Source organism: Pseudorca crassidens, chromosome 3 (genome assembly GCF_039906515.1).
Source record: "Pseudorca crassidens isolate mPseCra1 chromosome 3, mPseCra1.hap1, whole genome shotgun sequence".
In the NCBI taxonomy this organism is placed as follows: Eukaryota; Metazoa; Chordata; class Mammalia; order Artiodactyla; family Delphinidae; genus Pseudorca; species Pseudorca crassidens.
The window spans coordinates 77,799,369-77,825,052 of NC_090298.1; the positions used below are offsets into that span (position 1 = coordinate 77,799,369).

The following is a 25,684-nucleotide window of genomic DNA, read 5'->3' on the forward strand; positions in this document are numbered from 1 at the left end:
TGACGTTTTGACTCATGAGAGAGCCTGAGCCAAAAATGACACAGTTCAGTCACTCCCAAATTCTTGACCAACAGAAACTGTATGAGATAATAAATAGTCATTACAATTTAAGCCATTAAGTTTTGGAGTAATTTGTTATGCAGCAATAGATAACTAACACACAAGTATATAAAAGTTCTTATGAATATATACAAAGACTTTATTGATAATCCCTTACTTTTTTCCCCTCCCTTTGTAAATTATACACATTATCTTTTGGAAATGAATGGCTCAAGTTTTGTGGTCCTGCACTCTTCAAACGATAGTCCACACTTGTCAAGTTCATTTTTTTCCCCCAGAAGAGAGCACATGTCAAATGACTAAGAGTTTTAGTCAGCTGAGCAAGACAGTCCAACATTATCCTGTCTTTGTCCAGAGGCCTCTCTCAGTTCCTTCAGGTACCACTCTTGGTGGAAGTGGGTAAGTGGAACTCAGGAAAATTTTTGCTGTTTCTGTGCCAATTTGGGGGTGGGGTGGGGAATAAGTATGGGAGATTCTGAACTGTCTATATTCTCATCTACTTAGGTGCACCAGAGTTATGCCTTCTTTCCAGGAGTCATGCCATAGTGTCATCTTTTAGAACCTTCCAAAATCTCTACTATTATCATCAACTAGGGGACTCATTTCTATTTTATCTATGTACGTGCATGTGTGTGGGGGGGGGGGGTGACTGGAGGTGATAGATGTAGCATCTTCCTGTTTCTTCCAAATATTTTATCTCTACCCCAGATATTTTTATTTAAATTTTTAAGCATTTGAAAACCAAAGTCAGAAAGACTCTTAAATTTTTCTGCTTTTTGCCTTTTTTCACTCCTCCTCTTTGTTTGAATGAAGTAAAGGGAAGAAGGGAACACTGGGAGAAAAAAAAAGGAGCATATTAATATTTCAAAAATATTATCCCAACACATTTGCAGCAATTAAAACAGGGGTTTCAAGTTTCATCTGGATATTACCCTAAAATTATATGTTAATAAAAGTTATCTGAAGGTGGGAATAGACATTGAGAATGAAATTTAAGGAAAGCTTAGAGACTTCTGTGGGTTCTAGGTGTTTTGGAAAACTTGAAACATCTATTCTTAGGACCCCTCAAATAAAGTTTTTACAATAGTATAATTTAGATACATTTTAATGTCACAATAACTATTGAATTCCTTTAAACATTCCACAACTTTAGGTAAACTAGTTCTCAGTGCTATTTGTTGAGTATGCAGGCTAGTGATCTTACTTATAAGTATCATGTAGAGAGCTGCTAAAATGCTCAGGTTCCACCCCAGTGATTCTGATTAAGACCAAATTGGCTCCATTTCATTTAAGGGTGTTGTCATTTTTATTGCTCAAGGTACTCATTCACCTTTTGACTAATAGGTTAATGTTCTCGCAAGATGATTATGTTGAGTTTAGCATTAATAATAAAGGCAGTGAAAATGATGATTATTAACTGGGAGAATTTTGTCTTTTAGTAGTTTATACAGCAGTAAACAATTTACAGAGTACTGTGAGAGATCAACACAGAGGAAGTGGAGCCAAAAGGTGGGAGACACGCACAGGATTCTGATGACACCAGCTATTTACCTGAAGCCAGTATACTCCTGGACTATTCAATTATATGAAACAGTAAATTTGACTTTTTTTGACTAAGCCAGTTTGAGTCGGGTTGTCTGACATTTTAAACTGTCTCAACGGATACATTTCTCCACAAATGGTTGTTGAATTAACGCTTGAATGAAAGATTCAAGTGCGCATGGGGGGAGGGGAGCAAACAGTAGCCAACTCCTCCTGGTTTTTTTCTTTGTCTGGGAGACATCTCTGTCATGCTGCACAATTCCAGTGGCCACTGGTCACATAGACTGTATAGGCATACTACCTCGTCTTATTGCTCTTTGCTTTATTGAGCATTACAGATATTATGTTTCTTACAAATTGAAGGTTTGTGGCAACCCTGCATTATCAGATGATGGTTAGCATTTTTTTAGCAATAACGTATTTTTTAAATTAAGGTGTGTATGTGTTTTAAAAGATATAATGCTATTGCACACTTAATTGACTACAGTATAGTGTAAACATAACTTTTGTATGTACTGGGACACACATGTGACTCGCTTTATGGCAATATTCACTTTATAGCAGTGGTCTGGAACCAAACCCGCAATATCTCCAAGGTATGCCTGTTATATGGATGGTGGGCATAAAGGTAGCCTTGAGGGAAGGTGATTGTGGGATAAGAGAGAGAATCTGCGGTTCTTAGTTCTTGAACATGTAGACCCTGGAGTCCCATTTCCCAAAAGTGGGAAGGCCCAGTTATTTAGACTCCCATGTGTTATGGATCTATTACTCTTCAGTGGTTACATTCAGTTGTTTCTTCTTCCAGAAAACTCCAGAAGCATTTAATTTGGCTATGCTGAAATAGTATTTAGAATATGTGTATTTCTTAAGCCTAGGCATCATTCCCATACATTTTATGCATAATTTAAGTAAATGTCAGATTATTTTTATTGTAAGTTTCATTCTGTTAAAATACCCATTTTCCTGAGTCAATTCGTAGTGACTCAGGCTTCATACTGTACTGTTCTGTAAAATGTTCGACAGGCTACAACTTAAAAAATTGGGAAATTCTTGCTCTATGTCCATGCATTGACTTGGGTTAAGTCTTTCCTACTGTTTTGGTGGGGGGCATTGTTTTGTTTTGTTTCATTTCTGTATCCAGCTTCTTTGTGTACTTACTCACTGAGTGGTTTGAAGAGACACAGGGAAGAAAGCTGGGAGAAGAAAACTGGCCTCTTGTTGCAGTTTTTAAATTTAATAGTATTCTCCCTCAACACAGCTTACCTCAGAAGTTGTCTCCTGGAATTCTGTGAACCCTATTGCTTTTAGTTTTTAAGTGACTGCTTTTGTTTGGCTGGCATAGGTCCAGTTGAACCAGTTCTCATCATAGTGCCCAGGACGTTGAGAAAAATATGATTTCTCTTTCCCTGTTTACAGAGAACGAGCACATATTGCTCTGCACAAAAGGAAATTGCCAGTCTCTGAAAATTTCCCTTTGCCGTATCTAGTGGAGTAATGTAGGCAAGCAGTTTTTGTGGGGTCTAAAAATACTTCATTTTGTAACACTTTTGCAAGTGGCCAAATGTAAGCAATATGTTCTATACATTTTACAATTAAAAACCTAAGTCATCAGCCAAGATCATTAGCTTTTTATTGAACATTTCTAGTCACCAAGCTTCAGAAGGGTAATCCTACTCTACATGGTAGAGGAAGGTACACAGTTCTGTGTAGTGGCCAGCATAGGTACCTTCTCTGCTGAACTTCTCCCGCATTGAAATGCTCCATCTCCTTAACATTTCCTTAAGTTTTCAAAAAAAGGACAGCCCGGCATAAAATATTTTTCTGCTCATGACATCTTGCCAAAGGCTGCTGGAAGCATGAGCATCTCCAGAGGAAACTTCGTCAGTTAATAGGGAAACATTCGCCAACGTTACATTTTTCTATTTGTAGAACATTCACTACAAAGGGAAAAAATACTTCCCTGTGTCTGTTTCTATGGTGAATACTGACGCAAGCAAATTATAGATAGAAATTTCAAATAAGAGACTCAAACGCATAATGGATATAACTTTCTTTTTAGGAAGAAAAAGAATTGTCATCTTGAATAGCCACATTTAACATAATAGTGCTTTTTAAATCTCTCTTTTGAATTGAATGCCCCTCATGGAGATGTAGTAAAAATGAACTACTGCTTTTGTGTGTAAACAGGATAAGCTGATTTTGGAAGGAGCATACTGGACTTTGGTCTATGTCACAATACTTAGGGACCGATGGAAGTGTAGTACCATGCAACATTTGGAATCAATGGGCTCACTGGGGACTTTGTGCCCTTGGTGTGACCCAGTTCATTCATATGAGACTTGATAATGACACTGACAACAGTAAGGAAAATTATCTTCTCGTTAATTTGGAGACAAGACATCTAGTTCCCAAAGTGAAACAGGAACACTATAGAAGCCCAGAAGAAATTTGGAACAAGTAATAAGGGGTTAGTCCCGTATTGCCCCGCAGAATCAGGGTGCATCAAATATTTACTACCGTAAAGATTCGTCTCTAAATCTTAGGCTTGGAAACCGAAATACGCTAATATCAAGATAGAGGTTAATTCAGCTAAGGGTTATTACTTCCAGACAATAAAACTAGGGATTTTATTTTGTAATTGCTCCTACTTGACAAACATAATGGGAATTAAGAAAAAAAAAAAAGCATTAATGAAATCAGAACAACAGAAAAAGTCCTATTAGTAACATCACATAAAGCAGATGTTTGTTTTAAAATATTAAAAGTGAAAAAATATACAAAAATATGTGCAATAAGATATCCAATTTTGTATATAATAAGGCATATCATGAATACACATACACAGTAAAATTATGGAAAGGCTTTAAGTGTTAACAGTTGCTATGTCTGAATAATGGTATTATGGAGGATTTTAAACCTCTTTTTTTCCATTGGAGTATAATTGCTTTACAGTGTTGTGTTAGTTTCTGCTGTACAATGAAGTGAATCAGCTATATATGTCCATATATCCCCTCTCTCTTTGACCTCCCTCCACCCTCCCGCATCTCCCCCATTCCACCCATCTAGGTCATCACAAAGCACCGAGCTGAGCTTCCTGTGCTTTATAGCAGGTTCCCACTAGCTATCTAGTTTACACATGGTAGTGTATATATGTCAATCCTAGTCCCCCAATTTGTCCCAACCTCCCATTCCCCCTGCTATGTCCACATGTCCGTTTTCTATGTCTGTGTCTCTATTCCTGCCCTGGAAATAGGTTCACCTGTAACATTTTTCTAGATTCCACATATATGTGTTAATATATATTTGTTTTTCTCTTTCTGACTTACTTCACTCTGTATGACAGACTCTAGGTCTATCCACATCTCTACAAATGACCCAATTTCATTCCTTTTTATGGTTGAATAATATTCCATTGTATAAATGTACCACATTTTCTTTATCCATTCATCTGTCGTTGGACATTTAGGTTGTTTCCATGTCCTGGCTATTGTAAATAGTGCTGCAATGAACATTGGGGTACATGTGTCCTTTTGAATTATGGCTTTCTCAGGGTATATGTCCAGTAGTGGGATTGCTGGGTCATATGGTAGTTCTATTTTTAGATTTTAAGGAACTGCCATACTGTTCTCCACAGTGGCTGTATCAATTTACATTCCCACCAACAGTGCAAGAGGGTACCCTTTTCTCCACACCCTCTCCAGCATTTATTGTTTGTAGATTTTTTGATGATGGCCATTCTGACCAGTGTGAGATGATACCTCATTGTGGTGTTGATTTGCATTTCTCTAATGATTAGTGGTGTTGAGCATCTTTTCATGTGCCTCTTGCCATCAGTATGTCTTCTTTGGAGAAATGTCTATTTAGGTCTTCTGCCTATTTTTTGATTCGGTTGTTTGTTTTTTTGATATTGAGCTCCATGAGCTGTTTGTGTATTTTGGAGGTTAATCCTTTGTCCATTGCTTCATTTGCAAATATTTTCTCCCATCCTGAGGGCTGTCTTTTCGTCTTGTTTCTGGTTTCCTTTGCTGTGCAAAAGGTTTTAAGTTTAATTAGGTCCCATTTGTTTATTTTTGTTTTTATTTCCATTTCTCTAGGAGGTGGGTCAAAAAAGATCTTGCTGTGGTTTATATCAACTTGCTTTTCCTAATTTTTCCCTCTAAAAGTTTTATAGTGTCCAGTCTTACATTTAGGTCTTTAATCCATGTTGAGTTTATTTTTGTGTATGGTGTTAGGGAGTCTTCTAATTTCATTCTTTTACATGTAGCTGTCCAGTTTTCCCAGCACTACTTATTGAAGAGACTGTCTTTTCTCTATTGTATATTCTTGCCTTCTTTGTCATAGATTAGTTGACCACAAGTATGTGGGCTTATTTCTGGGCTTGAACTATATTTGAACTACATTTCTGTTTTTGTGCCAGTACCATACTGTAGCTTTGTAGTATAGTCAGAAGTCAGGGAGTGTGATTCCTCAGCTCCGTTTCTTTCCCTCAAGATTTCTTTAGCTCTTTAGGGTCTTTTGTGTTTCCATACAAATTTTAAGATTTTTTGTTCTAGTTCTGTAAAAAATGCCATTGGTAATTTGATAGGGATTGCACTGAATCTGTAGATTGCTTTGGGTAGAATAGTCATTTTCACAACATTGATTCTTCCAACCCAAGAACATGGTATATCTCTCCATCTGTTTGTGACATCCTTGATTTCTTTCATCAGTGTCTTATAGTTTTCTGTATGCAGGTCTTTTGTCTCCCTAGGTAGGTTTATTCCTATGTATTTTATTCTTTTTATTGCAGTGGTGAATAAGATTGTTTCCTTAATTTCTCTTTCTGATCTTTCACTGTTAGTGTATAGGAATGCAAGAGATTTCTGTTGCCTTAATTTTATATCCTGCAACTTTATCAAATTCATTGATTAGCTCTAGTAGTTTGCTGGTGGCATCTTTAGGATTTTCTATGTGTAGTATCATGTCATCTGCAAACAGTGACAGTTTTACTTCTTCTTTTCCAATTTGGATTCCTTTTATTTCTTTTTCTTCTCTGATTGCCATGCCTATGACTTCCAAACTATGTTGAATAAGTGTGGCAAGAGTGGATATCCTTGTCATCTTCCTGATCTTAGTGGAAATTCTTTCAGTTTTTCACCATTGAGAATGATGTTTGCTGTGGTTTTGTCATATATGACCTTTATTACGTTGAGGTAGTTTCCTTCTATGTCCACTTTCTGGAGAGTTTTTATCATAAATGAGTGTTGAATTTTGTCAAAATCTTCTGCATCTATTGTGATAATCATATGGGGTTTATTTTTCAATTTGTTAATATGGTGTATCATATTGATTGATTTGCTTATATTGAAGAATCCTTGCATTCCTTTGTTAAATCCCAGTTGATCATGGTGTATGATCCTTGTAATGTGTTGTTGGATTCTGTTTGCTAGTATTTTGTTGGAGATTTTTTCTTCTATGTTCATCAGTGATATTGGTCTGTAATTTTCTATTTTTATGATATCTTTGTCTGGTTTTGGTATCAGGGTGATGATGGCCTCGTAGAACGAATTTGGGAGTGTTCCTCCCTCTGCAATTTTTTGGAAGAGTTTAAGAAGGATTGGTATTAGCTCTTCTCTAAATGTTTGACAGAATTTACCTGTGAAGCCATCTGATCCTGGACTTTTGTTTCTTGGAAGATTTTTAATTACAGTTTCAATTTCATTACTTGTGATTGGTCTGTTTATATTTTCTAATTCTTCCTGGTTCAGTCTTGGAAAATTGTACCTTTCCAAGAATTTGTCCATTTCTTCCAGGTCGTTCCTTTTATTGGCATATAGTTGCTTGTAGTAGTCTCTTATGATCCTTTGTATTTCTTTGGTGTCAGTTGTAATTTCTCCTTTTTCATTTCTAATTTTATTGATTTGCATCCTCACCCTTTTTTTCTTGATTAGTCTGGCTAAAGGTTTGTCAATTTTTTTATGGTTTGATCAATTTTTTATGGGGTTTTATTATATACAAAACCCCATGGTGAATAACTTAAATATATTGATAATATTTCTGCACAAGATGCCTTTATGAAATGTTTACAGATGAAGAAATTGAGAACAAAATGAGTTAAGCAATGAACTAAGTTCATACAATGTGTGATCATGTTAAAATTGGTAAATAGGTTGTCTAAATATAGATTCTAAGACCTTAAAAATCATAGTTGGGAGAGCACTTGCATTCCTAGAGATTTTGTTAATATTTGTTTATATCTGTATCTATCTATATTTGTATCTATATCATAATCACTCTCTTCAACTGCTAAATATTTTCAGGTAATATAGAATATACTTCAACCTGGGTGGTTAATAGACCAGAGCTCTTCTGTTAGCCAACCTTTTTTTTTTTTTTCCCACACACACACACTGTATTTTATTTTTACAAGAGATAAACTGACACCAAGCATTGTAAATGGATGACCACAACAAAAGCAACAGTGATTGCAATTACCAAACACGAAACACACTCATACTATGTCATAATATTGACATTCAGTCCAGTAATCCTCCACGGTAACAGCTCCTTTACTTTGCAGTGAAAATTGATTTGTATATTTTTTGCCTCTGAGTCCTTGTGGGATTTTTTTTTTATTCAAACAGAAAGTCACAAAAATTATAATCATCTTCATCAGTTCACTCAGTCCCATGTAATTAATTTTTTTTCATCTTGATCTTTTGTTGGCACTTTTATGAATTCATCAGTTTTCCATTAGAGTTCTGAAAATGCTTATTCATTCAGTTCAGCAGTATTGTCAGGTTTATCAATTTTGCTTATCTTCTCAAAGAACCAACTTTTAGTTTTATTGATCTTTGCTATGTTTTCTTCATTTCTATTTCATTTATTTCTGCTCCGATCTTTAGGATTTCTTTCCTTCTACCGACTTTAGGTTTTCTTTGTTCTTTCTCTAGTTGCTTTAGGCGTAAGATTAGATTGTTTATTTGAGATTTTTCTTGTTTCTTGAGGTGAGATTGAATTTTTATAAACTTCCCTCTTAGAACTGCTTTTGCTATGTCCCATAGGTTTTGGGTCATCATGTTTTCACTGTCATTAGTATCTATGTATTTTTTTATTCCCTCTGATTTCTTTGGTGATCTCTTGGGTATTTAGCAGTATACTGTTTAGCCTCCATGTGTTTGTGTTTTCTACAGTTTTTTTCCTGTAATTGATTTCTAATCTCATAGCGTTGTGGTCAGAAAAGATGCTTGATATGATTTCAATTTTATTAAATTTTCTGAGGCTTGATTCATGACCCAAGATGTGATCTATCCTGGAGAATGTTCCATGTGCAGGTGAGAAGAAAATGTATTTTGCCTCTTTCAGTGGAATGTCCTATAAATATCAGTTAAATCTATCTGGTTTATTGTGTCATTTAAAGTTTGTGTTTCCTTATTTATTTTCTGTCTGGTTGATCTGTCCATTGGTGTAAGTAGTGTGTTAAGGTCCCCCACTATTACTGTGTTACTGTCTATTTCCCCTTTTATGGCTGTTAGCATTTGCCTTATGTATTGAGGTGCTCCTATGTTGGGTGCATAAATAGTTGTAATTGTTAAATCTTCTTCTTGGATTGGTCCCTTGATCGTTACATAGTGTCCTTCCTTATCTCTTGTAACAGTCTTTATTTTAAAGTCTATGTTATCTGATATAAGTATTGCTACTCCAGCTTTCTTTTGATTTCCATTTGCATTGAATATCTTTCTGCATCCCCCCACTTTCAGTCTGTATGTGTCCCTAGGTCTGAAGTGGGTCTCTTGTAGACAGCATATATATGGGTCTTGTTTTTGTGTCCATTCAGTGAGCCTGTGTCTTTTGGTTGGAGCATTTAATCTATTTCCATTTAAGGTAATTATCGATATGTATGTTCCTATTACCATTTTCTGAATTGTTTTGGGTTTGTTTTTGTTGGTCTTTTTCTTCTCTGGTGCTTCCCACCTAGAGATGTTCCTTCAGCATTTGTTGTAAAACTGGTTTGGTGGTGCTGAATTCTCTTAGCTTTTGCTTGTCTGTAAAACTTTTGATTTCTCCATCGAATATGAATGAGATCCTTGCTGGGTAGAGTAATCTTGGTTGTAGGTTTTTCCTTTTCATCACTTCAAATATATCTTGCCACTCCCTTCTGACCTGCAGAATTTCTGCTGAAAAATCAGCTGCTAACCCTGTGGGGATTTCCTTGTTGTTATTTTTTGGTTTTCCCTGCTTCTTTAATATTTTTTCTTTGAATTTAATTTTTGTTAGTTTGATTAATATGTGTCTTGGTGTGTTTCTCCTAGGGTTTATCCTGTATGGGACTCTCTGCACTTCCTGGACTTGGGTGGCTATTTCCTTTCCCATGTTAGGGAAGTTTTTGACTATAATTTGTTTGAATATTTTCTCAGACCCTTTCTTTTTACTCTTCTTCTTCTGGGAACCCTATAATTTAATGTTGGTGCATTTAGTGTTGTCCCAGAGGTCTCTGAGATTGTCTTGAATTCTTTTCATTCTTTTTCTTTATTTTACTTCTTGGAAGTTATTTCCACCATTCTATCTTCCAGTTCACTCATTAATTCTTCTGCCTCAGTTATTCTGCTATTGATTCCTTCTAGTGTATTTTTCATTTCAGTTATTGTGTTGTTTATCTCTGTTTGTTTGTTCTTTAGTTCTTCTACATCTTTGTTAAACATTTCTTGTATTTTCTTGATCCGTACCTCCAATGTATTTCCAAGATTTTGTGTCATCTTTACTAACATTACTCTGAATTCTTCTTCAGGTAAGTTGCCTATTTCCTCTTTATTTATTTGGTCTTGTAGGTTTTTACCTTGCTCCTTCATCTGTAACATTTTTTTTTATTATCTCATTTTTTTTTTGATGGGTGGGACTGTGTTCCTGTCTTACTGGTTATTTGGCCTGAGGCTTCCAGCATTGGAGTTTGCAGGCAGTTGGGTAGAGCTGGGTCTTGTTGCCGAGATAAGGACCTCCAGGAGACCTCGCTCTGATTAATATTCACTGGAGTCTGAGGTTCTCTGTTAGTCCATCGGTTCAGACTCAGTGCTCCCACCACAGGAACTCAGGCCCAACCCCCGGCCCGTGAACCAAGATCCTGCAAGTCGTGTGGTGCGGTTTAAAAAAAAAAAAAAAAAAAGGAGCAGAACAATAGCAAAGAATAAAAAATAAAATTAGAAAACTAACAGACATATTAGAAAAAATAAAAATATAAATGAAGCAACAACCAGATGGTAAAACAGAACCACAATAGCAAAAAGGAAAATAAAAGGTCCAGAAAAGGCCTTGGCTGTGGCAGGGCGGAGCTTAGGTTAGGGGCAGGGCTTAGGTTGGGGGTCTGGGTCTAGGCTCAGGACCCATGCAGCAGGAAAAGGCCCTGGGGGTGGGGCTTAAGTGGGGGCGGGTTGTAGGCTGGGGCGGGGCTTATGCTCAAGACCCAGGGTCGGGAAAAGGCCCTGGGGTGTGGGGAGCAGGGCTTAGGCTCAGTGTGGCTGGAGGGAGCCCCAGAGTGCCTCTAGCCTCAGGATGCAGAGGATCAGACCTGGGACCTCAGCAGGCTCACTGGGGCCCAAGTGGGCGGGGGCAATGCTAGCCACTTTTCCCCCCACCCCCATCCTCTAATCCCCAAGGGTCCCTCCCCATTCGCCTCTACTCTTCCTACCCCCCATCCCTCCCATGCCCCCAGGACCCATGCAGCCAGAGGGGCCTCAGAGGGTGAAGGACCAGGCCTGGGACCCCAGCAGGATCTCCAGGACCCGAGTGGGCAGGGGAAACGCTAGCCACGTTCCCCTCCAATCCTCTGAACCCCTGAGGGCCTCTCCCCATCCCCGTTGATCTCCTCACGGTGAATGGGCCTCTTCAGGCATGGGAACCCCTCCCCACCCCCAGCTGCCCCTCAGGGGCACTGGTCCCATCCCGCCTCCACTTCTCCTCCTCCCTTGCTCCCCCGACATCCTACCCAGTCGCTTGGGGGTTCCTCCCTTCCCCTTGGGTGTTGAGGTCCCCCACCAGCATCTGGTAGGTGCCCTAGTTGTGAGGAGATGCAAACTCCCAGTCCTCCTAATCCACCATCTTGGGTCCACCCCCCAACCTCTTCTTTGTATATTACTATATTTTTCAAATTTTCTGCCATGAACAGTTGTTACTTTTATAATTAGAGGGAAAATAAATGCCAAAAAATAGCTAAAGTTTTATACAAAATTTCTAAATAATATTTTTTACTTAAGAGGAGCTATATTGTTTCAAGGGTATAACTACCCAACATAGAAAACTCTAGTTGGATTACAGATTCTACATTACACTATTTCCTTCTATAGCGTTTGCTACATTTTCTGGTTTGGGTAGATCCTCTTTTATTGCTCCACACCAAAGTTTTTCCACTAGAGGCAATACAATATCTTTGCTTTTGCTGGTACCTTCCACTCTTCTCTCTGAAAATTGATGTCTTTAAGTTCCTTTAAAATGTGTCCAAAAACCATCTCCCTTCAGGAGGTCTTTTCTGATTCAACGTATCCCAGTTTGATTGCAATGTTTTCTTTTTTTTTTTCTTTTTTTTCGGTACGCGGGCCTCTCACTGTTGTGGCCTCTCCCATTGCAGAGCACAGGCTCTGGACGCACAGGCTCAGTGGCCATGGCTCACGGGCCCAGCTGCTCCGCGGCATGTGGGATCTTCCCGGACTGGGGCATGAACCCGTGTCCCCTGCATCAGCAGGCAGACTCTCAACCACTGCGCCACCAGGGAAGCCCTTGATTGCTTTTTAATGTAACTCTTTGGCTCTTGTGTATTTAATTTTTAAGGTAACTTTATGGTTGTTGTTATAAATCTTTGCAAATGATTTTCTATTGAAGCATCCTTCTGTATCTAGAGGATAAATTCTCAGAGTACAGTGGCTAGGACGTTGTGATTTTTGTTTCCTGTAAAACAACTGGAAGAGTGAATTTATACTAATTAAGTGGCTGAAAATATATAGTAACAGGTGAACTGAGAATCCTGTGAGAAAAACTGAGCAAAGGCATCTGGGTAAACTTCTGAACTCTTGGCTGCTGGTTGAATCAAGTCTGTCCTGAGAATGTCTTTTCAGCTGTGTTGATTACATCTAAACTATTGCAATATTGTGGATTTGGAGGAAAAGGTATATTGGGTATACACTCCTCATTTTTCATCATAGACTGACTGATTTTCAGAGACAGGAACCTAGAAAGTTGGTCCAACTTCAGATTTCATAATGGCTTGCTGACCACCTTCTTAGACCCTAATTAATAATTTTCTATTGCTCCTCTACATTAGATAGTGTTTGGCAATTGAATATTGTGTTATTTTGAATTATTTTTATGTCTTCCTGTTTCAGCTGTAAATTCAGAGTCATAGGGTTAGAGGATATTTTCAGTGTGAACAATTACCTATATTCTCTTAGAAAGTCTTTATAATGTATAGATTGGAAGTTCGTTCTTTTCTGCTAATATTTAGGAAGCTTTCTTTTTTAGTAGATCCTTTACTCACTGAAATGTGGCATTTGACAAAGTGTCAATATCAGCTAGAAAATTTTCAGCAGGGAGCTAATATGATGCTGGGTGCTTGTCCTTTCCAGGAATGTTACTTTTGAATGGGAAATTCAGAGAACAACTGCTTTATACAAAAGAATAATCTGAGGGGAAATTTGGGGGGTTAGGGAAGGAAGTTACCTAATAGATAATTTTTTACTTCTACCCTGAGTAAGGTTTTTCTCCACATCCAACCAGATGTACTTATGCTTGTATCTCATGGGTTTGCTGCTGCTGTGGCATTCTACTGGTGGTGAGGAACGTGCCAGAATAACACCCACATTTGCCTCATCCAACCTAGATGTTTGATGTGAAACATGGTTCTTGGGGTGGCAGCAGCTACATAAGCTGGTGGCATATTCCTTATACTCTCTTCATGTCCTGCTGTTAACTAAGCAGGAAGATAACCTGAAACAGTGGGAATTAGAAAGTTGTCCTTTGCTTGTGACAGAAGAGCCAAAGATGAAGTAGGCTCAAGTAGTCTGAAATAACTTCCTTGTTTTTGTTTTGTTTTATTCTGTCTTCCCTTTTTCTTCGGTAGTGATATGGCCATGCCTGCCTTCCAAGTTTTCAAAATCCTAGTAGACACAGAAAAACGTTTCTTCTCGGTTTTCAAACAGAAAGCTTATGAGCAAGTTAGAAATTACTGGAGCTCATCTCCTATGGTCCTTTCTGTAGTGAGTGTGCTTGTGCCCTCAGAGAACAGAGATGTAGAGGCATCTGACTCATATACATCTAACTCCAGCCGGACTCTAGTCTGACCACAAAATACAGATGTTATGTTGCCATGTGGCATCTGCTGGATATGCAGTAGAAATCTTGCTACACTTTAAGCATATGTTTGCTGGCTGACCCTAGGCCCACTGGAATTTTCTTACAACTCTTCTTAGATATTTTTGGAAACCAAGATTCTCTGTATCAGTGACATAAAATCTGCAGGTGACATTTGCAGGGAAAGGATGGAAACAATCCACAGTATAGGGGCCTGGACTCAGAATATTGCCTTTCTCCTCTTCTGGTTCTAAATCTAGTCCTTTCAGTTGCTGCTTAGTGAGAACTGCTTGTTGTCTAAGGAATGCAGACCTTTCTTGCCAGGCAACTCAATAAACTCATCTTTGTTTCAAATTGATATTTGGCAGTTTTTGTTTCTCATTGTCTAACATGGGATAAGTGTAATTGGTCAATTAGATGGCAGAGACAGGGTTATGAATGCATGAGGATGTGTGACTTTAATTCCCATCATTAAAGTAACTGTACCTACTTCTGTGGACTGTTGTGACATCCACATAAGTTAGTACAAGTAAGTGCTTAGGACAGGGCCTGACCCATGGTAAAGTTTAGCTGTTATTATCAATTCTATAAATTGGGAATATTAACATCATTTTCTAGTGTCTGAGGACAAATCCAAACTGCACCTGATAAATATATAGATTTCTGGAAACCACTGGCTATGAAATGAATGACGAGAGTCTTTAATTTGTAAATAAACTTTTAGGACTTTAAAAATGGAAATTAAACAAAAGTTGTAATGCCAAATTCTTGAATAAGGGGTCCAGATATTAGCTACTTTAAGTAGTTTCAGTCAGGGGAAATATTTATGAAAAATACAAAGCTCTCAGGGCCTTAAGTTATGTGCATGCATGTCAAAGATTAAAGGCAGAACAGAGGAATTCTCTATTTATAGGAAGGCCTATTAATTTGTTAACTGATTCAGTACCTGGGATCAAAACACCTTGGGAACACCTTGGGAATTTTACATCCCAATACCAGGAATAACAAAAAAAGGAAGATAAGAAACCCATTTTTGAAGGGAAAGTCTGGCTGCCCTGGTGAATTCGTTTTGGTTTTGTGCTGTGAGACTTGTTTGGGTCAAAGTTCTTACTAAGAAAGCAAAAGGACTGGTGCAAAGAAAAAGTAGTAAAATAATTCTTTCCATATTTCCCCTCTGTGGTATTCAGAGCTACTTCATAAAATGAAGACATGCTTAAATACATGACTTACTTGGCTACCATTGTATGAATACCCACAAGTAGTCTCTTTTTTACTACTTTAATCTCTATAAGCTATAGGTTCAATTGGAGTTCCTCATCTTAACCATAAAACACAGAAAATGATTTAAGTGACTATATCCTCAGTCCCCTCAAAGATGCATAGGAGAGAAGTTTGTTCATTACAAACCGTGGGTGCCATCGCCAGCAGGGCTAAATTCTCTCAAAACTGGCTAAAAATCACTGATAGACATTCAGGTCTACTGCTGGATAAGAACTATAGGATACATGTTATGGTCAACAAAAGGCTAAGGGTCAAAAGCCTTCAGAGCTGGGAATAGTCAAACCAATAGTCAAACAAAAATGCAAGCTAATGCCTCCCTCAACTCTCAAGGTTTTTTTTGTTGTTTTAGACAGCAAAATCAAGATATAGGACGATTCCTCATAATCCTTTGTAATTAATTCCCTTCCCTCACCTCTAGCTACCAGAAACCATGGATCTGAGTTTTTGCCTAGTTTTTTCCTTTTCCATAATATCATATAAACGGAATCATTCAGTATGTAGTTTCTTGAGTCTGACTTTTTTCTCTTAGCATAATGTTTTTGAGACTCATCCATGTTGTTGCATTTATCTGTAGCTCTTTTTTTAAATAGCTGTGTGGATATAACGTAATTTATCTATTCCCTAGTTGATGGACATTTTGGGTTGTTTTAGCTTTTAGCATTTATGAATAAAGTTGCTGTGAGTATCCATACGCAGGTTTTTGTGTGGACATAGGTTTTCATGTCTCTAGGATAAATACCTGTAAGTTTAACTTTGTAAGAACCTGCCAAAATTTTTCCAAAGTAGAATTCCGACCGGCAATATTTAAGTGTTCTAGCTGCTTTGCATCCTCATCAGCATTTGCTATTGTCATATATATTTTTTTAACTTGAACCAATGTAATAGGTGTGTAGTGGTATCTCACTGTGTCTTTCAAGTTTTCATAGTTAAGTTTATATGATCAGTTTTGAATTGCACATCAAGTAATCTAAGGCATGTCAGACATCAGAAAGACAGATTCTATTAGCCTTGGATGATGGCTCTTTAGCATGTTCTCCTACCGATGTGGCACCACTGGGCTATCACTAATCATAAATTATAACTATGCAATACCAAAGCCTACACAGATTCAGCAAGCCCAGAATCTTTGCTTCCTAGCCAGTTAGGATCCTTCTATCATAGGATTTATAACAGAATCACTAGAAGCTTTTTGCTCCTTTTTGTTTTTGTTTTTTTTCTTCACACAGTGTGTCAGGGAAATGCCTACCAGGGGAATATTTCTGCTCATCATCTCCAAAATGGAAAAGTAGCCAATTATTTTCTGCAGCCCTCCAAGCTAGCCTCACATAGAAAATTGGCTCTTGCCACAGTGAGAAGGGAATAAAATAAAAGTTTCTGGAGCTACAGCAGCAATTCACTTTTCATTTTTGCAGAAGTTGGGCGTCTTCCCTCTTGTCTTTATTGTGATTATTTGCTGGGCCCTGTGATCACTTGCTGTTGCTTGTCTTCCTCCTGCTGATACTAAGTTTTGACTTGGATAGGGGCCCTCCCTCATCCTTCCTATGTAGTCGTGGTATGAGTGAGATGGAGTGAGTGGAGCTCTGGTCCTTTTCTTCCAGCTTTGACTAGACCAGAATGTTCTGTTACACAAACATGGCGGGTCCTTCATGACTTTATGACTCCCCCCACCCCACCCCCACTCCCCACTGCTTTTGCTCTCCTCCTCTGCCTGCAAAATTCCTACTTGTCCTTCAAGATCAGATCAAATGTCACCTCTTCTATGATGCCAGATTCCCTGAGTCCTGTTAGTCACATCCATTGAACTTTGCGCTTGTTTTGTTTGAAGACTTATCACATTGCCTTGTGATTATCTGTCAACATTTCTGTATCTCTCCTAGACTCTGAACTCCTCTCAGGCAAGAACCACGTGTTAATTATTGTTGGCTTAACATATAATACACACTCAATAAATATTTTTTGACTGACTAAATTTGCAGGGCAGCTTTTTTAAATGCAGAGATTTTCTTCAGCTTAGAAAAGGAATGATAGAAGCATCTGCTAAACAGAAATTTTTGTTGAGTAAAAGCCGTTCATATATAGTTTGGCAAAGTGGTAGTTGTAAGATTTGATTGATCTCTGATAGAACTGGATTCCTCTCACCCTCACCCAATCAATGTAGTTATAAACCTTATATAATGGGAAAGAAAAATAAAAGAATTAAAAGAATTCTATGATTCTAATCTCCATCATTATACTATGATATGTATATAAGTAATTGCTTTAGTCATGTCAGCAAAATGTTAGGCCTTGGGACTGAACAAATAATTGTTTAGTATGAGTATATCCCATGCAGTATTTGGGACATACTTATACTAAAAAAACGTTTCCTGTTTACCTGAAATTTAAATTTAATTTGGTGTCCTAAATACTGTCTACCAACCCTAGCCAACATGAAGCCTCTTTACTTCACACAGTAGAATGAATGGTAGGGAATAAATGCTCTTGGAAGTTAGTCCTGAAATATATAATGGACAACGCTATTATTCTCCCAGATTTGCCAGTAAAAGCAACTTAGTTGGATGACCATCTTAGCTAGTATTTGATGCAAGATCAGGAAGAGAACTGAGATCAGAAAGCAGTGAAGTCACTGACCCTGTGGCCATTTGGGTCATGGAAAGGTCTGTAACTACAGTAAATTAAAGAACACCACATATTCCGTGCTACTTTTCTCATTGGGAGGAGAAGTCTATTCCCTTCTGTTTGAAGGTGGGCAGCTCTGTAACTGCTTTGACCAATAGAATAATAGCAGAAGTAACACTGTTCCAGTTTCTGAGCTTAGGCCCTAATTGCCTCTCAGTTTCCACTTCCTGTCTCTTAGAATCCTCTTTTTGGGAGCTGTGAGTTCTTTATACAAGAAGTCCATCTTCTCTGACACTGCCATGCTAGAGAGGCTTTGGGCGGAAACTTTTGTTGACAGATCCTGCTAAGCTCACCCTTCCTGCCATCCCCGTCAAGTCACATGAGAGTGAGCTGTTGTGGACCCTCCAGACCCTGAAAGTTGAATCTCACCAACCCCTTCAATGGCACATGGAACTAAAGAACCACCCAGCTGATCCCTGCCTGAATTTCTGACCCATGACATCTGGAGATATGATACAATGGTATCGTTTTAAGTTGCCACATTTTAGAAGGTTTTATAAACCAGCAATAGATAACAAGAACAGTGACTACAAATAGTAAGTTCCTTGACCCGGGGGTGACTTAGTCAAGAAAGGAGTGCCTTTTGTCATTGAGCATTCAAATCTCTCCATTTGCTTGTTTGGTTGTTTCTCAAGGAGATCTTGCTTGGAGTAGAATCTTACCTAGAAAATTACACGTAATAAAGCTCAAAGCTGAGTCATAGTTAGGAGTCCAAAGTGACATCTTCTCTGTCCTTCTCTTGTCCCCAACTCCCCAGAGGTCCAGAGATATTCTGCAGTCCCGCTGAGAAGGATTACAAAATATGCCTGAGACCTAACCTGAGGGGCAGGTTAACCACAAGAAATGTGCAAACCTGGAACTAGATGCAGAGAAGAGCGATGTAGGGGAGCAGAACTGTCAGTATGAAATAAAACCATGTATCAATGTGCAGGGGGTAGCAATATGTCCAGCTGAAATTACCAACAGCAGCACTTTCTGTCTTGAGGAAACTTTCTGCAGGTAGAGGAGAAGGCTGAGAAAATGCAGAGGGAGTCTGAGAACTCCCCACAGGGAGTGTAATAGGAATCCCAAAGGTGAATTATGCAAGAAGGGAGCTGAGCTCTGACCCAAGCCACCCAGGGCCAGAAAACTTTACTAATTCCTTAGTGAGGAGAGATGAAATAAGACCACACCTGGGTTACATATACTGTAATCAGTGATATTTGTCTAACTTAATCAGTGATTTGTCACGTAAAAGTTTCTAGTTTTACTTAGGTTCTTTTTAAATAAGGTTGTTTTTTTTCTGAAATATTACACATAAGATCTCTGTTTAGATATTGTTGAATGAGAAGTATCCAAACTTGGGTGGTTTCAGAAGATTATCTAGTTATGTTCTTGGTACCTAGGGAGGAACTAAGTTTGAGTCAGCAGGCTCCTGAAAAACAGATGCTAGTAAGAAAACAGATGCCTAAGGGAGAGATTTGCCCAGGTTGGGCATTGCCAGGTAACATTTTCACACATGTAGCTGTTCAGAAAACCCCTGGTTTATTTTAAATGAGGCACACTGCCTTAGAAAGATGCCGTCCTATTTTAGAATTAAAGTCTAGCATACTTAATTCTGTATATACTTGAAAAATAATTTGATTTAATGAATATGTATGACGATTATAATAATTCTTTAGTTATATTACATGAACCCTCTTCCAAGCAAGTGCAAATGCTTTTAAACAAGCCACTTCTAAAAACCATCACATCGCATTGCTCCGCTGCATGCAGCAGCAGTCAGAGAAGCTCTGACTTGGCACGTTACTGTATTAACTTAATAGACGGAGTGAATTCTTAGGTCACCTGAGGTGGGCCCCTTGGAGGGCCTTACAAGAGTTTTATTAGGGAACAAAGAGCACATATAAAGGCTTGCTAGTATTTCTACCCTGGTTTCATTCATAATATACATTTACAGCCTCCAGAGCTAATGCTTCCTTCAGAGCCAATAATGCTGCATGTTGGAAATCAGTTCAGCAATCACTCAAATTTATCCTGAATGTATAATGCTGACCGTATAACAACAGAAAAATAGTCATGATGTGCTCTCATGGCATGGTCAGTTATTATAACAATAGCTCAGTGGCTTGACGTTTTCAGCAGTAAAACATCCAGGCATCTGAACTGCAAAAAAAAAAAAAAAAAAAAAAAAAATCACAGCAATTTTTAGTCATAGCAGCAAAAACGTATCTGTAACTGTAAGATGATTTTTTTTGCCTGTTAACCTTCCTGCCAAAGCGATTGCTCCCCGGCTGGCTTGTTTGATGATGAAGTGAACAATTTTGGGACATCTAGCAAGTCATTGTGTCTTTGAAACTCTCCACGGCAGGAGTGGGCAATTATTTTGACTTAAAGCACAACTTAGTATGTTTGGCTGAACTCAAAGAAGCCCTTGTGGGGAATGAGCCCTTCTTTGCTGATGTCGGAACACACATATCAGAGCTAACAGCAGTAATAACTCTATGTGTTTACAGGAACCGTGTTTCTGGACTGATTGACTCTGTTCCTCCTACTACTACCAGTCTTGTCTGTAGAGGGCCGTACTCTTCTTGTACCTCAGCCCTTCATCAAGACACTTGGCTCTGTTCACAGTGAGAGGGGACTGCTTGCTGTGTTGTAGACATCTTTTCACTTTCATCGCCTGTTCTCTCACATGTGCCATGATACCCAAGGGCCACAGGGTGAAGTGGAAAGACGCTAGACCTAGAGTCAAGAGGCCCTGATTTCATATCCTCGCATGATAGATGACTGACATATCATTCAACACTTTGTTTCTTGGTGTCTTCACTGAGCGACAGTGAAATGATTACGAGCCCCTACTCTGTAATCAGATTGCCACGGTTACTCTGTGCTTCGGTTTCTTCCTATGGAAAATGATGGTAGCAGTAGCTAACACTATAGTGCTTACGTTGTGCTAGGCCATTTCCTAAGTGCTTTACGTGTATATTAACTCATTTAATTCTCATGACAACTCTATGAGGTAGAGTATGATACGACTATTCTTATTTTTCAAATAAGGAAGTTGAGGCACAAGGAAATAAAGTGATTTGTCTAAGCTTGTACAGCTGGTATGAGTCAATGTTGGGATTTAAAGCCAGGTAATCAGGCTCCAGAGCCACTGGAGCCCCACTACCTGCCCTGGAGGTTGTTATGGGGATCAAAGTTTGGCTAGTCTATCTATGAAATAGGTATAATAAGATCACACCTACTGTCTTCACAGGGTGTTCTTTTATCACAGTCACAACAGAGGTGACAGCAAAGTGAGAGGAGCTTAAAGTGCTTTAAAAAAAATAGCACAGCGTGACCTTCCCTGCAGTGTTATTAGTAAACAGCTGTCACTTTTGGGTTCCAGAGCTTGCCAGATGATATTATGTGATAGAAAGGTGAATCATTGCATCAGGATTAAGTCACTCAAGAAAGTAAATGCCAGGTGCTCCAAAGTGCAAATATCTGGTATAAGAATCAGATGACTGAAGCCAGGAAAAGGCCAGATGAAGTTTCCCTTAACTTGCAGTGAAAAGCGTGTGGCCAGCCTGATGGATTTTAATGTGATAAAAATGAGGAGCCTCCTCAGGTATGAAGAGGTGTCAACACCTTTTTCTCTACTAGACATGTCAGAGATATTTTTGGGCTTACCCTGCGAAAGAGTTTCTGGAGCCTCCAGATGTCCATGTCCCGGTGAAGCAGGAAGTTTCAGCCTGTACCACTCCTCCCGAGCAAACCACAGCCTCCAAGAAGCTGAGGCTGAGGATCTCTCATTAAAGGGCATGGTCGGGGCTTCCCTGATGGCGCAGTGGTTGAGAGTCCTGCCGATGCAGGGGACACGGGTTCATGCCCCGGTCTGGGAAGATCCCACATGCGGCGGAGCGGCTGGGCCCGTGAGCCATGGCCGCTGGGCCTGCGCATCCGGAGCCTGTGCTCCGCAACGGGAGAGGCCACAACAGTGAGAGGCCCGCGTACCGCAAAAAAAAAAAAAAAAAAAAAAAAAAGGGCATGGTCAGTTTTGAGAAGGCTTTTGTCTCATCACCTGACCCCCTGAGCTTGGGGCTCCCAGATTAAATCAGACTTGAAGGAAGAAAAAATCAAATTTACATCAAAACCAAACCAAACCTGAATGTAGGCTAAATTCAAGACAGAGGAAGAACCACAAGCGTTTCGTTTGCTGCTCCCATCCCTTGCTGCATGTTTCTCCTAGTTATGCAATTGGACAGTCCCCTGGCCCCCAAAAGCCTCTATTTAAACTAATCTTATAGGATTGCACAATGGCTCAGGTGGCCATACTTCTTTTGAACACTTTCTCTTTAAGTCTAAGGGAATCCTGAAAGTTGGTTTTTGCTGTGTAAGATTTAATATGGGGAGTGGCAAACTGGCATCCCGCAGGCTGAATCTGACCTTCCCTTTCCCCCGCCCAGGGAAGTTTAGTATTTTGAAAGAACCGAATTAGTCATCACCAGGATTTAAAAGGCAGGTGAGTTCAGTAAAAATCTAGATTTATGACCTTGGAGGAATTGGAAGACTTGGCGACAGTAGGCCCTCATCCCTACATGGCCACAACGAACTAAAGGTGAGAGGTCACAACCTGCTTCTCCAGGTTACCTCCCAGCCCCCCAGCTCAGCTACCTGACCCGCCGTTGTATACACAGAGTCCCACCTCAGCATTAGTGCGTTTGGGGCCAGATAATTCTCTGTGCTGGGGGCTGTGTATCATCAGATGTTTAACTGCAGTCCCACCCTCTACCCACTAGATGCCAGTAGCGTCCCCCATCCCTCACCCTTACGGCCCACCTCACCCCAGTGGAGACAACCAAAAATGTCCCCAGACATTGTCAAATGTTTCCTCGAGCAGGGGGTGCCAGGGGCTTCAGTTGGTAACAGACCATTACATTAGCATCTGTAAACTAATGAAATAATATTGTAAATTCTTACACATTAGCATTTTTCCTTTCTTGTGCTCAAAGTGTCACACTGGGGAGTAATTGGCAAAGACCGCCTAGGCCTTGTGATTGTTTTGAAATTCCTGATTAGGCTGGAACATTCTTCCCTTCCAAATGAGATTTATTATAATCTCAGTCCAAGATTATTGGACCATAAATTGACACTAGAAGGAATTTTAAAGATCACAATGTCTTCGTTTTACAGGTAAGAATAGTGAGTCCCAAGGAGGAGAATTGCCCAGGTCACACAACTGGTTAATGGCTTGAACTAGAACCTAGATCCAAATTCCTAGCTTACTATTTTCTGCACAACATCAAACACTTGAGCCATAAAGAAAAATCTAAGCATGATATACAAATGTCCCAATGACTATATTTAACGCAATTGTGGCTGCTCTTCTAGTTGATTTCAAGTCAATTATAATTATTTCTGCATACTGCCGTGATATGATATCTCACCTCTCCAAATAAACTGCCAAAATTTCATTTTCTTAGCTTGGGGACCTGAAAGAATGGGCTCCCTTTGGAGTGCAGGCCCCTTAAGGGGGAGTCAGAGGGGAGCTTTCTGCCCTACTTTATTTGGGTGTCTGCTCTTGGAATTTATATCACCACTCAAAGCATGCCCCAGTGCTCTGCTTGGAAAGTGAGGGTGCAAGTAGGACTTTGGGGTTGGGAATTGTGATCCTTCAGTGGCATTTGGGGAGGCCCCTTGTGGACCCTGAGAGTGCTACAGAGGTGGGCAGTCTGTGTGATGAGTCTGGGAGAGGAGGCAGCCTTGCAGGTGGTACCAGAAACTCCCGTGGTCATTTGCAGGGATATAAGCAGTCAGCTTTACGCACCACAGCCTGCCCCTCCTCCCTCTCAGCCCTAGCCCCAGCCCTTCTCTGCACACACATGCTTTGCAAGGTGCCTGGTGCCACGTAATTCATTTCCCCTAAGAAAACTGGCCTTGGTATTCATCCTTACCAAGTTCTACTGGTGCCCCGGTGCTTTCGGGAAAGAGCAAAGGTGCCATTGGAGACCCTTGGGAAGGGTCTGGCATTGAGACGTTTCATTCCTTCCCATCTGCCCAAATGTGCAGCGGCCTCCAGCATGGGTGGGAGCAAGGGGAGGGCAATGCTTTTGGTTCACAGCAGGCAGGGACTTTGAAAAATTCTTCACTGTTTGGCTCCTTCATTTGTCTCAGTGGCTTTCTCCCATGCTGCTGCTTCTGATATCTTTACATCCTACTTCTAAAAACCTTCATGTTGCCTCAAACTATCAAGACTCACAAATTTTGTAGAAAGTGTCACTCTGCCCAGCTCACTAGTACATGGATGACATCCGACACCAGAGTTGACTTCCTTCCTCACCTTTAGTTGTGCTCCCCAAGCACGGTGGGTTTCCAAGGAGCAAGGAGCTCTCAGCTTCCTTCTGCCATTATGTTTCCCATGTGTCGTTTTGTTTTGGGTGTATGCATGCTGGTGTCAGGACTCTGACCAGCCACTCCCTTCCACCTTTTGCTTTTTGGTCTGAGGAAAATTTGACTTTTACAGTTAATGGTTCTCCTCCGGCTCCCTGCACTGACCCTTCCTTGGACCCAGTCCAAGTTGAATAAGCAAACTTCAGCTCAGAAACTTCCAAGGATGTTCAGGAATTGGAGGATTTTGGAAAAGTGGGAGGAATACTGATGTCCAGAGAGGCAGGCAGCTGTCTGTTTTCTCGCTCCCTCTGCATGCATGAGATGTTTTATAGCTATCTTCAAACAAGTGTTCACTTAACCAAGGAGTATCTGATTAGCAAAGACTTTCAAGTGGAATAAGTTCCTGGATTGTTAAGCTTTGGTTTCCAGAGAGCCTTGTCACTGAGGGGATTGAACTTTGAGCTGAATGCTTTATGTTGTTTCTTATAACAAGGGGTGTTTTGTTGATAGTTGTAGCTAGACCTCATACAACAGTAAATAATCTGCTTACAAGTATCAGGAGCTGCAAAGAGAAATAAACCATAGTCCCACACTTCATTTCTCATTTTTGTTTGCAGACACATGACAAGAAGATGGGACTATTCCTTTTACATTTTTCTTCTCGATTTTTTTCTTTTTTCTTTAACATCTGGGTCTTCATTGCCTCTTGGTGCCTGTTTAACACCCACAGCCAACAATTACCAATCCTGGTTCTAGCCTGAGTGTTCATTATTTTAGCTTTTCTGGTTGTCATTGTTAAGCAACTACTTATAATTCCAATTTCAGAGCTGCAAGGAACTGTAGAGGTCATAGAGTTCAATCATTCCCTTTGACCTGTGAAGAAATTGAGGCCTTAACGTGAAGTGCTTTGTTTCAGTTTATACAGCTGACCTCTAGCAGAGGTGGGAGTAGAACCAAACCCTCACTCTAGACCAGGTGCTATTTTCATGTAGGGTATGGTTCCCCCTTTCCTTTTGCTTTTTTCTGGCACCCTTTCTTTGGGCTCTCTAGAACATAAAATTATCAGATATAAAATTATAAGCCATAAAGTTCCAAGAAGCCCTGTTAAATCTGAGTTTTATTGTTTAGCAGACGGCAGCAGATACTAACCCTGGCTGCCTCAGACGATAGCCCATATCTTATTGATGGAAATTCTCTAATTCAGTTCCTAGGATCCTCATCCTTTCCAGCTGGTTATTAATCATCAGGCAATATCCTCTTGAGCTGTCTCTACTTCTTAATTACCTTATTAATTGTATTCACATAAATTGATCTCTCTGACATTCTAAGTGTGACTCACTGAGGAAATAAGTCTAATAGTCACAAGAGACTCTGACAACCTCACAACCTTAACTTATTATTTCTATTATGCAGACTGATATCACTAGAAGCCAGAAGAGACTGCTTTGCTGAA

The 25,684-nt window shown here is 39.6% G+C and overlaps 1 long non-coding RNA gene across 1 annotated transcript in view; it reads left to right on the top strand.

Annotated features, from left to right (window-relative positions):
* Positions 1 to 201: 201 nt before the first annotated feature.
* LOC137221514 (uncharacterized) overlaps positions 202 to 25,684 on the top strand; it is a 276,726-nt gene continuing 251,243 nt past the window's right edge. Inside the window, exon 1 of the long non-coding RNA XR_010942048.1 lies at positions 202 to 459. This is a non-coding gene — a long non-coding RNA (uncharacterized lncRNA). The remainder of the gene's footprint in view (positions 460 to 25,684) is intronic.